Source organism: Petaurus breviceps, unplaced genomic scaffold (genome assembly GCF_028583685.1).
Source record: "Petaurus breviceps papuanus isolate PSGF00001 unplaced genomic scaffold, PetGlider_PUasm1.0 90683, whole genome shotgun sequence".
NCBI lineage: Eukaryota > Metazoa > Chordata > Mammalia > Diprotodontia > Petauridae > Petaurus > Petaurus breviceps.
Window position 1 is genome coordinate 811,262 of NW_027187308.1, and position 13,801 is coordinate 825,062.

Consider the following 13,801-nt stretch of genomic DNA (forward strand, 5'->3'; position numbering starts at 1 on the left):
CTCAGGTCTTCTTTACTTTAGGCCCAGCAGTCTAATAATAGTGCCACCTAGCTTTCTTAATATACAATAAGTATAGAAAAATAGATTTGAGGAAAAGTTGTTTAAAGCTTCAGAAGATGAACTGAAGTATTCCTGTTTGATTCTGGAGGACAGGCAGGCCAAATCCAACTGGCTGCCTCTTTTTGTATGGACTGCAAGTTACCATACAAAAATTGGTGGTGTATTGAGTTTGTCACATGGACCAAATTTTGATGACCCCTGTTAAAGGAATAGGAATCCATGAAGTTGATTGAGTAAGGGAGTGATATGGTAAGATAAACATGCTCTTAAGAAGTTCAAATGAAGATTTGAACTTTTAACCTTTTTAACTTTTTAACCTTTTGGGTTAGCTTGTAATCTGTTAAAGCCTTTTGGCTTTTTACAAGATTATCAGGACATTTTGGAAACTCCTGGATTTAGAGTTGTCACAGCTGTACCACTCTACAAACTCTCTATGCTGTGGGATGATGAGTCTGGGTAGAATCAATGTATCTAGGATTATGGACCACGAAATCAAATTTAGAAGGAACTCTGTGGCTCCTATCCTTTCCACATACTTTTTGCAAATTGTTTAGGATGTCTTCCTTCACCCTTCCTTCTCTAATCCCAAAAGCAATAACTCACTTCCACTGAATTTTTGACTTTCAAGAATGTGAATTGGATAAAGTGAAAACATTGGCTCTATTTGTCAGCATAATGGAGGAATAAATAAGCATGGAAGGATCTCGAGGTGGATGAGAGAACAAACAGGACTATGTATGTACATGTGGGAGACTTCCCTGGGGGGCTTGCATTGTGTTGACTGTTGAGAGTAGCTGGAGTTGGCCAACTGATTCCATTGGCAGTTACTGTAGCCAAAATATTTAAGAAAAAGACAGAATTAACACTGATGGTGTATCTTTAACAATACTGCTGGTTATATTTCATGGGGTTGTGATCAATCAAATATGAGAATAGAATGAGTGAAAAGCAGGTTAAAATTAAGGCTATGACTTGGCAATATGTTGAAATTTAGCATTTTAGGTCTCTAAATATATTCCATTGTGTGTGATTGAGAGATATGTTGATTACCTTCCCTTTGGGAATTATGTCAGGGAAGGTGTGATATATTTCCTTGAGATGTTATTTCAGTTTCTGTGCCCTTGAGTTTGTGGCTGGGGAACCAGTACATCTGCACCGAGGGAGAATGCCTGTGTTGACATGAAGCCATCAGGGTCAGTGGCTGTTGCTTTGCTGAGAACATTCCCTCTTTAACCCATCTTCCACTCTGAAGGCATGCCAGCAGTTCTGAGCCCATGACAGTTAGAGGTCCTGAGACTCTGACACTATTATTATTTCTGTATGTGCCCTCTGCTAGGACATGTGAAATCCTCATATTGAAGGTAATGACTTTTAGACAGTTGAGTTCTGATCAAATACAGTTGAGGAAAAAAGATTACTTACAACTGACCCCAGATTTGCACATATTCAGAGAGCTCTCCAGGTGGACACTGGTCCCTGACTCAGGGTTAGGAATCTATTGTGAAGTAGTAGGCAGCCGCATTGAAACAGCACTTCTCCCACCTTGTTTTTGACGTCCTGCTGTAGGCCAGCTGCTTGTTTATCCCTGAAGAAAATCTGCTTTCACAGGCTGCCTAACTACATGTCTTCTTAAGATAACCTCTTCAGTATTTCCCCCAATTCTGATCCACCTCTTGGATCAAAACCTGAAAATATATTTATCAACTGTATATACTGTCCTTATTCTGATGAAGAGACTATACCCAAATGGACACACCATACCCAAGATCAGTACCATCACTCATAGGGTCATAGATCTAGAACTACAAGGATCATTAGAGATAATATGGTACTATCCTCTCATTTTTCAGATGATGAAAATGAGGCTTAGGGAGGTTAAAAGGACACATTGGCAGCAATAATAATAAAGGGTAGCATTTGAACCCAAGTCCTCTGAATTAGTGCTTTTCTCAATGATTCCCAAAGCAGGATTATTATCTTCTTGTCACCCACAAAAGAATTTTGTTTCAATAACTCCACCTAGAACATACTCTTTTCCTTTCCCCTTTCTACCTTCGGTTCCTTCCCTTGAATACTTACAACATTGGAGTTCTTTCTGTGTACTATTGACTGGAAGAGTTAGAAGCTGTGTGGGTAATATTTCTACCTTTTCTCTATTCCAGCAAGACTACTTATAAGAAAATTAAATACCTCCAAGAGATACCTCGTTAGTTCTTATAGGTTAGGGAAAGCTCTAGCTGTCCGTATTATCTCTGTGGTCTAAAAACCTCTTTTGTGTCTGCTGTCATGCAAAAATAACTACTTTCCGATTCCAGAAGTGTCAGAGATTTGCCCTGTAGTTAAAGTTTGATCAGAAGATCAAGGGAAGTAGAGTTCACTCTGACATCCTAGATATAAATATGACTTCATCAGGATCACCTTGTTGAGGGAAACATAATTCTTATATGTGTCATTTGGACACTTCCTGTCACGGACTCGAAGTTTTCGACCACGTTTTCTTATTTGCCCCTCTGGATCCTATTACTCCAGAACTGTGAAACTGTACTTCTGGATCTTGGATAAACCTCCTGCTTTTGGTCAGTGGTAGCTTGTTCCTTGTGATAAGTAACCCTTTTGCTTTGGGGATCCTGATTCCCTAGGGAAAAGATGTACTTTCACTTTGTGGATCTCTCCTTTGTTCCCATTACTTCCTACCTCTCATTATATTTAGCTGTGTGCTTGTCAGATCCCTCTCAGTAGAATGCACAATTCTTGATGGCAGTAATCTTCTCATTTTTACCTTCAAATTGCTAGGGGTTAGCACTGTGCCTGGCACATAGTTGCTACTTAATAGATACCTGTTGCTTGATGGGACTACGCTGAGGAAACAGAGAGTAAGACTTCACTTATTTATGGAATGATTGTTGAGAATAATTCTAATGTTTCTTTTGTTTCCTTTTCAGTTTTAATTAAGTGCTCTATTTTGATTATGTTTTGGCTAGTTTTCTGTTCTCATGACAATAATTGTACTAAAACCTAAGTTGACTTTGGCTATCTCTAATTTCAAAGTATGAGGGACCAAATCATGTGGGGTTCACCTACCACAAACATGAACCGCAACCCTCAACATCAAGCAAAGTCCATGAGGGCTAGTCCAGTATAGCTCATGAATAACAAAAGTTTATGCCGTACAAAAGTATATGCTAACCAGTCTCTGTTCTAATAGTTTCAGTATGATCCAATATTACACTTTAAGAAGCAATAATGACAGTGAACTTTGCTACCACTTTGGACTCCAAGCTTCCTTAGTACTTACAAGAATCTAGAGGAGACAGACCCCATAGGTCATGAGCCTCATTGCCATGACACAAGGCTAATCATATTCTTGGTGTCTGCAGGGATGCTGATCGCCACAAGCCCAAGCCAAGTCCAGTAGAGGAATTTTATCAGCAGTGCAGTACATATAAGATAAAAAACCTGTTGCATGGTAGATGCCAGCCTTGCAGCCCTTGAGGACACCTCCTAGCTATAGAACTTCAACTACAGCCACTGTGAAATGATGACCCCAGTCTAGTGCTGCATGATCCAGAAAATATGTCTCTAATAAATGCTTCCCCAACCTAGGTCAATCGATCCAGCTGGTGAACTCAAGCTGGCAGAATGCATGGATCTTGAATAGTTCTCTTTGCCAGGAAGATGGTAATCAGCAGTGAGAGGATTGAAGACATTCAGAAACATAAAAAGAGAACTGTTACAAAGGCTGTCACTGGACTTCAGGGATTAAAGAGTACCCAGATAAAGCTGTCTGCCATAATATAACTTTTTACTTCCCAATACCAACCTCTTATGTGAGAATAGTTGCAGTCACTCCTATGAGTGTCAGAATCTTGAGGCATGGGCAGTGGCAGATGTATCCAGATGTGGTTTGACCAACCCAGGGAGACCCTAATGAAGCTGTGGCCAAATACTATGCTTTTGGCTGTGCCCCAGGCATCTTCAGTTTGGGGGAGGGGATTTTCCCTTTCTTGACTTTGATGCTGTTGTTGCTTCTGCATTTTGGGGTTGACCCTCTTCAAGGGTCATGAAATCCATGAAATCCAACCCAGATACATACAAAACCATAGCCTGGACTTTCCCAGTCTTAGATCCCTGAACTACAGTTACCTGCTGGAAATAGTATGACTCTCTCGAGATCCTGGCTTCCTAATTGGATTTCCCTCCCTCAAACCAACTTGGCCAGTCTGATATGGCTTCTTGGAAACCTACAAATCCACACACTTTAGATTTCACAAATCAGCCCTACCACTGATGGGGTAAGTGAGGGAGTACCTTTCTTTCTCTCCATGCTTCAGTAGCCCCAAATCTAGTATTTTTTCCACCTCTGCCCTCCACAGAACAGAATTCCCCATTCTTCCCAAGTCTTTCTTTTAGGGATGTTTCCCCTCTACAGAAAAGAGTTCCCCCTTCCTCCCAATGTCATTTTTTTTTTCTTTTCTTCTTCTTCGTTTTTTTTTTTTTTTAAGCAATCGGGGTTAAGTAACTTGCTCAAGGTTACACGGCCACTTATTTATGGGTGTGGTGCTGAGTATCTGAGCCCGGATTTGATCCAAGTCATCCCGACACTGGAGACGGTGCTCTTACTCTCTGTGCTACCTGGCCACCCCCCAATGTCATTTCTACCCTCTCTAAAGTGAACACTCCCTCACTCCTTTCAAGCAGGCACTGTTTCTCTATTTGTATCCATAATACCTGGTTCATACCTAGTAGGCCTTTAATAAATGTTCCAAAAAATATTCTTTTCCTCATTGTTCCAAGTTTTTTCACACTCAACATAAATCTTTCATTACCACCCTACCCCAGCCTCTTTTTACCTAGCATTCCACTTTTGTAGGGTCTCTTCTTTGAGTTAAGTAAGGCCTTGATGGTCTCCTGAAAACTTTACAGTTAACCTTGGGAGATGTAGTACATTAAACTATTATCAGCTGTGGTGATTGTCTTGAAGTAACTCTGATACTTCTTTGCCACCATCACCAAGTAATAAGACAAGACAAAGAAAAAGAGTTGGGGATAGGAGAAGGTGGATTCTGACTTCTAAGCCAAAACCACCCTGGTGAGCAGTCTGGCATGTGGGGCAGAGGGGCAGGGATGTGGGTAAGGAGGCAAGTGTGGTGATGTGGGATGAGGGCAAACTAAAGTTGTGGTCTACTAAGGGGACTATGAAGTGATCCTAGCCTCTCCTCTGTTTCCTTGTACTCAGGGTCCCTGGCATCACCCCATTTGGACTCCATAAAAGGCCTAATAAAGTATATACTCTACTAAGGAAAAGAAGGAAAAATCCACACCAATAATCACTTATCTTATGGATGCACATTCAGGAAGAGTTTATAATTTGAGAATTATTAGATTCCTGCTGGAGACACATGTAATTATGCTTGATGGGTAGAAAAAGACAGAAGCATGCATGCGAGGGCCTATCAGAAATGCAAATATCTAAGATTTCATTTGAACATTCCATTGAAGGTATTTTCATCTAAAGGACTTAGGAAGCCCCCTGAGAGAAAGAGATGGATCTTCATCCTTTAGTAAGTAAGTGAATGAGCTATTTCTATGGGGATATGCTCATGGCCAGTCAAAGTTAGAAGTCAGAAGGCTAGAACCTGCTTAGCAAGCAAGCCCTATTACCAGTAGTGCAATTTCCCAATTTCTTGTTTTCTTGGTTCTCTATGGTCCTAGATGTGATTCAAATTAAAGATCTGTCATGCATTAGACCTTAGATTTTGTTATTGACTCTGAATCTTTATCTTTCCTTCAGTGCTTGTTGTTAATGATCCTGGACAAACCAAACATTTTTCTAACACCTCTCTTGAGATTGCTGCTCAAATTCAACATCTCTCCATGGTGTCTCTGTTAATAATTATGATTCCAGTAAATTTATTTATTCCCTTTGATGAATGTTGACAATCTCTCTAAGAATTTGGCAATTGCTTCTCAATTATTATATAGCCAAGAGTGTAAAAATTGTCTTATGTAATTGTTTAATCTTCTTGCTAAGAGAAAATACATTGTAGCTGTGGGCAACGCCATTTTATCGTGTGAGATTATTTTCAGTTGGCAAGAGTTTTATAAAAAAAAACAAATTATAGAGGCAGTTATGGAAAAATAAGCCTTTTGAGAATACATTGATATGTGATCAACTAGGACAGATTATTCCAAGAGTGTTTATAGATGACATCACAAGGAAAATAGAAAATGGAATAGATCTACTGATATTTCACTAGACTCTCATTGGCCACAATAGTGGAACCCTCACAATTGGACTTTACTGGCTTCCTTCTCTCTGCACAGTGTGAAGAAATTACTTTAACTATTTGGAAGATGAAATCAGATGACAGAGAGACAGAAACAAAGAGAGAGTCACAGACAGAGAAGGTCATAGGAGCAAGCCTTGTAACACAATTACAGGAAAGGTATCTCATCTTTATAATGAGTAGAGAGGAATGATGGAGTCAGAGTAAAAAGGAATGCTGAAGACAATTGCTTAAATATGGAGCCATGTGAGATGTATTACCTGGGGCATGTTCTACCTCCAACATGGAGAATTGTATTCTTTTCTTAAGAGTGAGCCTACTACTGAATTTACCTTATTTGTTTTGCTATTTTGTCCCAATTGAACATTTTGATATTGGAATTATTATTCCCTCTTTGTTTATAGAAAATATATTGGACAGAAGTATCAACTACATTTACATAGCTGTGCATGGCATGTTTAGGGGGTCTTGTGGGACTCCAGCTAGATTTGGTATAGAGTGATTTGTACATTTTTCAAAGCAAAGAACAAAGAATTAGTGAAGAGGGACAGAGTGAAGGTGTCAGAGAGAGTAGGGGAACACGGAGGGGACTGGCTTCTAGAGGAGGTTAAGGTTGGGGCATGCAAGTGGAGGATACAGCTTTGGAAAGAAAGAGAAGTTCTCTGAGACAGGAAATGAAGATGAAAAGGTTACTATTGCAGTGGACACAGGTGGAAAGAGTCCTAGATCTGGAGTCAAAGGTCCTGGGCAAAAATCCTTTCTTTGTTGCTGTCTGCAGGACCCTGAACAAGTCATTTAACTTAGCCCACTCTCATTTTTCCCTTTTGTAAAAATGAGAACTTTGGGTAGATGAACCTTGAGTCCCTTACAACTCTAGCTCTGCAATCCTATGATCTTTAATCCCCTGGTCTAGCCCAAAACAATATGACCATTAAAGGGAGGAGCAAGTATAGCTTTATTTTAGGGTACTTTAAATTTGCCACTATAATCTGGTTTTAACTATGTGAATGAATATAAAATACTCAGTTGCTTACTCTTTCTTCCTCCTCTTCTGTCTTTTCCTTCTGTCCCCACATTTTTTTACCTTCTTCCTCTCTTTTCTGTGCTTTTTTTTATTCCTTCAACCTTTTATTGCTCTAAAATCTAGGATCTTGTGAACTTGTTCAGTCACGTCCAATTCTTCATGACCTAGTGGACCAACTGCCCATGGGGTTTTCTTGGCAAAGATACTAGAGTGGTTTACCATTTCCTTTCCTAGTGGTTCCTTTTGCCAGGCAATCAGAGATTAAATGACTTTCCCAAGGTCATATAGCTAGTAAGTGTCTGAGGCTGGATTTAAAGTCAGGTCTTCCTGACTCCAGGCTCAGTGTTCTATCCACTGAGCCACCAGCTGCCTCTCTTATGAGTTTACCACCCTTCTTGTTATCCTACATCTTTACCCTTTTCTGCTTGCCTCTGTTCTTGCCCTATCTCTTCTTTTCCTTTCTCTTCCCCATTGTACCACCCTTCCTTTCTTCCTTTGTTGTTTCTCTTATCACTTTCTGCCAAGTTAATCCAGCTGAGGTAAGAAAAGAGACTTTTGAGGGAGTTGAAAGATCTGGCAAGTTTTCACAGTGGCTTGGCACCAAGTTATTTAGCACAGGTGTTTCTGTAATTGTGGTATACTGAGGAGTGCTGGACAACCTGGATTTTACCCCAGATTTTAACTCTTGATCTGGTTTCAATTCTTCTGCTTCAATTTAAAAATATGCAAAAAATATCCTGCAGTTACTGGTTGGAGTAATTTGTGTTTGAAGTAGAGGTATAAAAATATGGGAAGGTTCCTTCTCCTCTTTTGTAGAGACATGACAAGCTGTCTGATATTAGGTAAGTTTAGCCAATATATCCTCCTTCTATTCCCCAGTTCAAGGAAAGAAACAGATATATTTCTGGAATTTTTAGTATGTACTCAGATTGGCCCCATAGTAGGAATGGAATAAATGTTAGTTGTATGTAAAATAGCAATAAATAATCTTATGTATGCTTCAGGTATAATATATCTTAAATAGGCTGTTATGGACTGGAATAGGGATTGTAACCATCAGCTACAAAACATTATTTCTATGGGAAAATGCAGTGAAGTTTCAAATAACTGATCTATAAACAAACCTTTGGGACAAAATTTATTCATAAATCAGGCACTGAGTGTTTACATAGTTTGTAATCTTATAAATGTGTGTTGTTAGGTAGCTCCTTTTTTTTTTTTTGCCTCCATGATGACTGGCCTTACTTTGGTGAGTGACAGTAATGCTAAAAATGGACAGTAGAGATTGAAGGCAGAGCCACAAGGACAGAGTATTTGGAGCTTTACCCCAGGACACCAAAAGTTAGTGCTTGTGACTTTAAAAAAAATTGCCTTAATATCTTAAATATCTTAAAACATTATTTGATTCAAACATTTATTGTCTTCACATTTTCACAAAACTTCTACTCCTTTAGCAACTTAGAAATGACAGCTGTCCCTTCCACATCACAGGGGTTAGAGGCATTTGCCCTCACAATCTGGAAGATCCACCTAAAATTGTGTGCCCTCTTTTCGTACTAGAGAAAATATTCAAGTTATTTTGGTATTGAAAGATAAAATATGGGGCGGACAGGTAGCACAGCGATTAAGAGCACCGGCTCCAGTATCTGGATGACCTGGGGATCGAATCTGGGCTCAGACACTTAGCACCCACCCAGAAACACCTGGCCGTGTAACCTTGAGCAAGATACTTAACAGAATTGCTTAGGGGCAGCCAGGTGGCTCAGTGAGTAAGAGCACCTTTTCCAGTGTCAAAGTTACTTAACCCCAATTGCTTTAAAATATATATATATATATCTTGACATTATGCAATACTATGCATATATTTTATGCATTTCTGAGTTTCTAAACTTTTTTGTGTCATTGACTGGCTTTTGTATGTTATTAGCACCTTCCACACAACTCCCCAAAGTTCTCATTTAATTTCTTATGTTGACCCACGACATATAAAAATCACAATGGGGAAAGTTGCAGTGTGGAAGGGATAACCATAATTAGCAGGAATAATGAAATAAAATGGAAAACTATCATATTCCTTCCTAAGATAGGTGACCATATGCCAGGTGAGCCCCTCTTTAGCTTGGGTATACCCTGATCTTTCCCAGGAAGTAATCTCCCCATCAAAGACGTTGTGTTGTCCCATGGTCTCCCCCACCCCAGTGGAGCTGGTGTCTCATGGTCTTATTCTCCCCTCATAGGGTCAATGGAGGAGGTCTCTTCTCCAGCACAGTTGATCTGAGAGTTTTCTGCTTTCTCTTGGTGCAAAACTGTATTGAGTAAAGAGTCCCCAACCTCTTTAATGTCAATAAAGAATAAAATCAAAGAGCCTTACAACTCAACATATAATTATAAAATATGCTTTATTTGGTAACACTGAAAATAGAGGACCATGAAACTCACTGGAGACTCCGTGAGGGTGAGGCTGGCCAGGTTATGTGCCTCCCTAAACAAATCTCTTTGTTAAAGTTGAGAAAAGTTACTCCATGCAGTTCAGATCAGTGATAAGGGAAGTCACAGGGGAGGAATCAGAGGATAATGAAGAAAAGGACACGTTTCCTTCCCCTTTCCCTATACCTTTTTTCCTTCCTCTTCCCCTGTCCTTTCATTGAGTCCTTCTTCTCCCTTTATCCTTCCCCACTCTCTTCCCCCTTCCATTTTCCCATATTAAACCAGAAGAAAAATAATCCTTCAGATGAAAAAAAACAAAAGAACTCCTTTCCATATGGTAGAGAAATATAAGGAGATTGTATCTTCCTCAGAAAGAGGGTAGAAAAGTAACAGTTCACTGTATAAGGTGACATATATAAGTGATGATGCAGCTCTTGATGAGCCTTGAGGGACGTGCTGTACTGTAATTAGATTGGCACCCTTCACAGACTCACTTTCTCGCTTGCTCGCACTCTGAATCTCTTAATTTGGTTAGTTTATAAGTGTATCTAGAAAAGAAAAAGGCATTAAAAACTTTCTACTCCCCTGAGCCCTGCAATTTAATATGCATGAAAATTGCCACTATCTTTTGCATGTTTTGTTTTTTTCCAAAGATGATGATTTCCTTTTGTCTTAACTTTTTAACTTAACTCTTTCCTTTTGCTTCTTTAAACTGAGCACCCACCCACCCACTCTGCCATGTATATTATAAAATAACATTAATGTGTTTCTGGAGTGCTGTGCACCTTGATGGTCTGGAAGGTAGTGCTTGGGAGCATACTTCGTTTACTGTTATACATTTCAAACAATATTAGTTAGCGTCTGAGACTGATAAAGAGAACCTCTAAGGTACTAGGTGAAGTTAAAGAAAAGACTTAAACTAAACTAAATACCATCAACAACAGGGGATGATGAAAACAAAGAGATGCTGGGTGAAGCACACAAAATCCCTGAATAGACAGAGAAACTTAGGAAAGCAAAATTCTGGAATGGAAGGGAAAAAAGGAACAAAATTAATGACTTTTTATTTCTCCTTATTTTATAAGTATATAGAAGGAGAGGGTAATAATGAGAATCATGTGATCTTAGGAGGCTACTAGGAAAAAAAATCAAATACTAAAACTGTTTTCCACCCAAACATTACTTAATGCCATCAGTAATTTTGCAGCTTAATTGGAGTGTATGGTTTCTTTGGCTCCATCAAAATATACAGTTGTTTCTATCATGCAAACATTCACATAAAATTAATCTTAACTTTTAAGCTTTTACTCTTGTTCCCATAGTCCATCATTGCTGGCTACTATTCATGGCTATTGTACACATCATAAGTGGAAGAAAATGAAAGACATTAGAGAGAGACAAAGACATAGGTAAGAAATATTAACCCTTAACAATTCAAAAATATTTCCCCAGATCTGCTTTTACTCAGAAGACTCCATTGTATATATCTCAAAGTTCCCACCAAAGCTAGAGCCTAAAACTTTACTTAGTAACAAGAAAGATGAGTTTGGAAGATAGCAAAGTAAGAGAAGTCAGTTGATTTGTGTCAAGATTCCAAGAGTTTTGAGTGTGCTTAATAAATGCTTTTTGGCTGGTGAACTGATTGACTCTTAAAGTTTTTTGAACTCAAACTTTTAAACTCTCTTAAAGTTTATATGATGTTCCCTAAAGAGCTTTGTGAGCATTTGTGAACTTTGTGGAAACAAGCTTTAAAACAGGCACTGTCAATCATTTTCAGATACTGAGTTACTTTTGATTTTCCTGAAATCTTGATTGTAGGAGTTAGGAAGGGGAAAAAAAAAGATAGTTGGATTGATAGCATTTTAAAGTTTGCAAAACACTTTAGATCTTTTGTCTCTTTTGATCTTCAAAACTCTGGGAAGTGAGGTAAGTGCTCTTATTATCCCCATTTTACAGATGAGGAAACTGACTCAGAGAGGTTAAGTGGCTTACATAAGCTCACACTGCTAGTAAGTGTCTAATTTGGGTTTTGATCTCAGGTCTTCCTGACTACAGGGTCAGCACTCTGTCCACTATATCACCATGTATCACCATATCTCAGCAAACAAGTTGTTGACTGTGGTGGGGGCAATAGGAACACTTGGGACCCTAGAAGGAGGGAATGTAAATGACAGGAGTTTGGAGATCAAACAAGTAAGGCTGAGCCATTTCATAGATCATGATCTATAAATTGGGGCTCCCTTTCCTAAAGGATGACAGAGAGCATTGTGAAAGAACATGCTGTGTCTGTGTGTGTTTGTGTGTATGTGTGTTTAGGGGAGAAGTTATGGGAATCCTGAGACAATTTCTATCCTTATTTCTGCCTCCTGACATTTAAAAAAAATTATGGCTAAGGTCTCATGCAAGTCTACCTTCTTGTACGAAGTAACTTAAATGTAGGGTGTGAAGATTTATAAAGGGCTAAGTTCCATATAGTTAGGCAAGTCAAAAGATAGAGAGGAGATAGAGTAGCAATGCACAGAGGAGATATTGTGCAGATCACAATCCATTTCAGGAAACAAGTCTTACTGAGGTTTTCCATCTGCAAGTTGAAGGTTTTTCATTCTCCAGGAGTTTCCTATGTAAATAAAATCACAGGTCCAATAGTCCCTATCCCTAGCGAAGTTGAGAAGACATGTCTTATTTTTTTAGTAGCAATCATTTGCATGCACATACTGAAGCATCTTTTTTTAAAGATCAATTATTAAGGCTCCCCCCCAATACTGTAAGTGTTGGGACTTGTCAAAAGGGTATAATGAGGGCTGCAATAGAATGAGAGTCAGGAGGAGGCTGGGCAAAAAGATAATAAGGAAAAAGGAGAGTACACATAGTGTAGTGGGGAAAGCTCTTAAGTTCTAGTCATAGTTCATCTATTAGGAATTTTGTGACCTTTGGCAGATCTCATCACCTCTTTGAAAAGGCTTTTACTTATATATAAAAGGAGAGAACTCAAGAATGTTGGGCTAAATGACATCTGATGTCCTTCAAGCTCTAACATTCTGAGATTCCACAGAGACCTGAGGATAATAGTAGGAAGGCCTGAGGAAGAATTTGCTCCTTTATGACACTTCATCTTGATCTCCTACTAGAAGATCCACAACTAGGGATCCCAAATTGGAAGATCCTCAATTAAATATCTCCAATTAGTGAAGATCATGATCTTTGAAATTATTCAGACTTAACTTGGTTGATTTCCAAACTAGTCCAACTACATTTTCCCTTTATAGTGTGCACAATATTTCTACTTTCCCTAGTTATTATGGTCAAGAGTTTGTATGCTGAGGCAGTGTGATAGGCAATGATCTTATGTATCCATAACTGGCTGGGTAGATCAGAGAATATGCTCTCACCCTTGCCCATATAACATTTATTTTGAATTCTTATTTTTGAGTGTGTATATCTATATCTATATATGTCTATGTGGATATACATATATATAGATATACACATACACATATATGTGTGTATGTATATATTTCCACATATACACACATACACATATATAACATATATGATATGTGTGTGTACTTTTCCATAGAATCATTATTTAAAAGAGGAAAGATGACCATTAGGTCAGCTAGGCAACTTCATCATTTTACAGATGAGGAAACTGAGACCTAGAAAGATTAGATGACTTGCCCAGGGTTTTTATAGGTAATAAGAAATAGAGCCAATTTTTGAATCCCAGTCTTGCAAATCTTAATCCAGCAGTCTTTTCACTGCACCAAGTCTCCATCTTTTGTTGGTTATTTAAAATGATTACAAATAGTGAAAATGTCCACTGTAACACAAAGAAAAGAAAAGTTGACAGTGTTCTTTTAGCTCACTTCAGCTGGAAAGGGTAAAAGTGCATTCTGCAAAGGTATGCATTGGGAGAAGGCTAACCTTCCTACACATTTTCATTCTTGCTGGGCACATCCTTGGCATTTGGGTCTTGTTTCATTCTGCCACTGAAGAATGTACA

At 38.8% G+C, this 13,801-nt stretch overlaps 1 pseudogene; it reads left to right on the plus strand.

The window, feature by feature from the left end:
* The first annotated feature begins 3,523 nt into the window (after positions 1-3,523).
* On the plus strand, positions 3,524-4,124 carry LOC138144052 (folate receptor gamma-like; annotated as a pseudogene).
* The last annotated feature ends 9,677 nt before the right edge of the window (positions 4,125-13,801 follow it).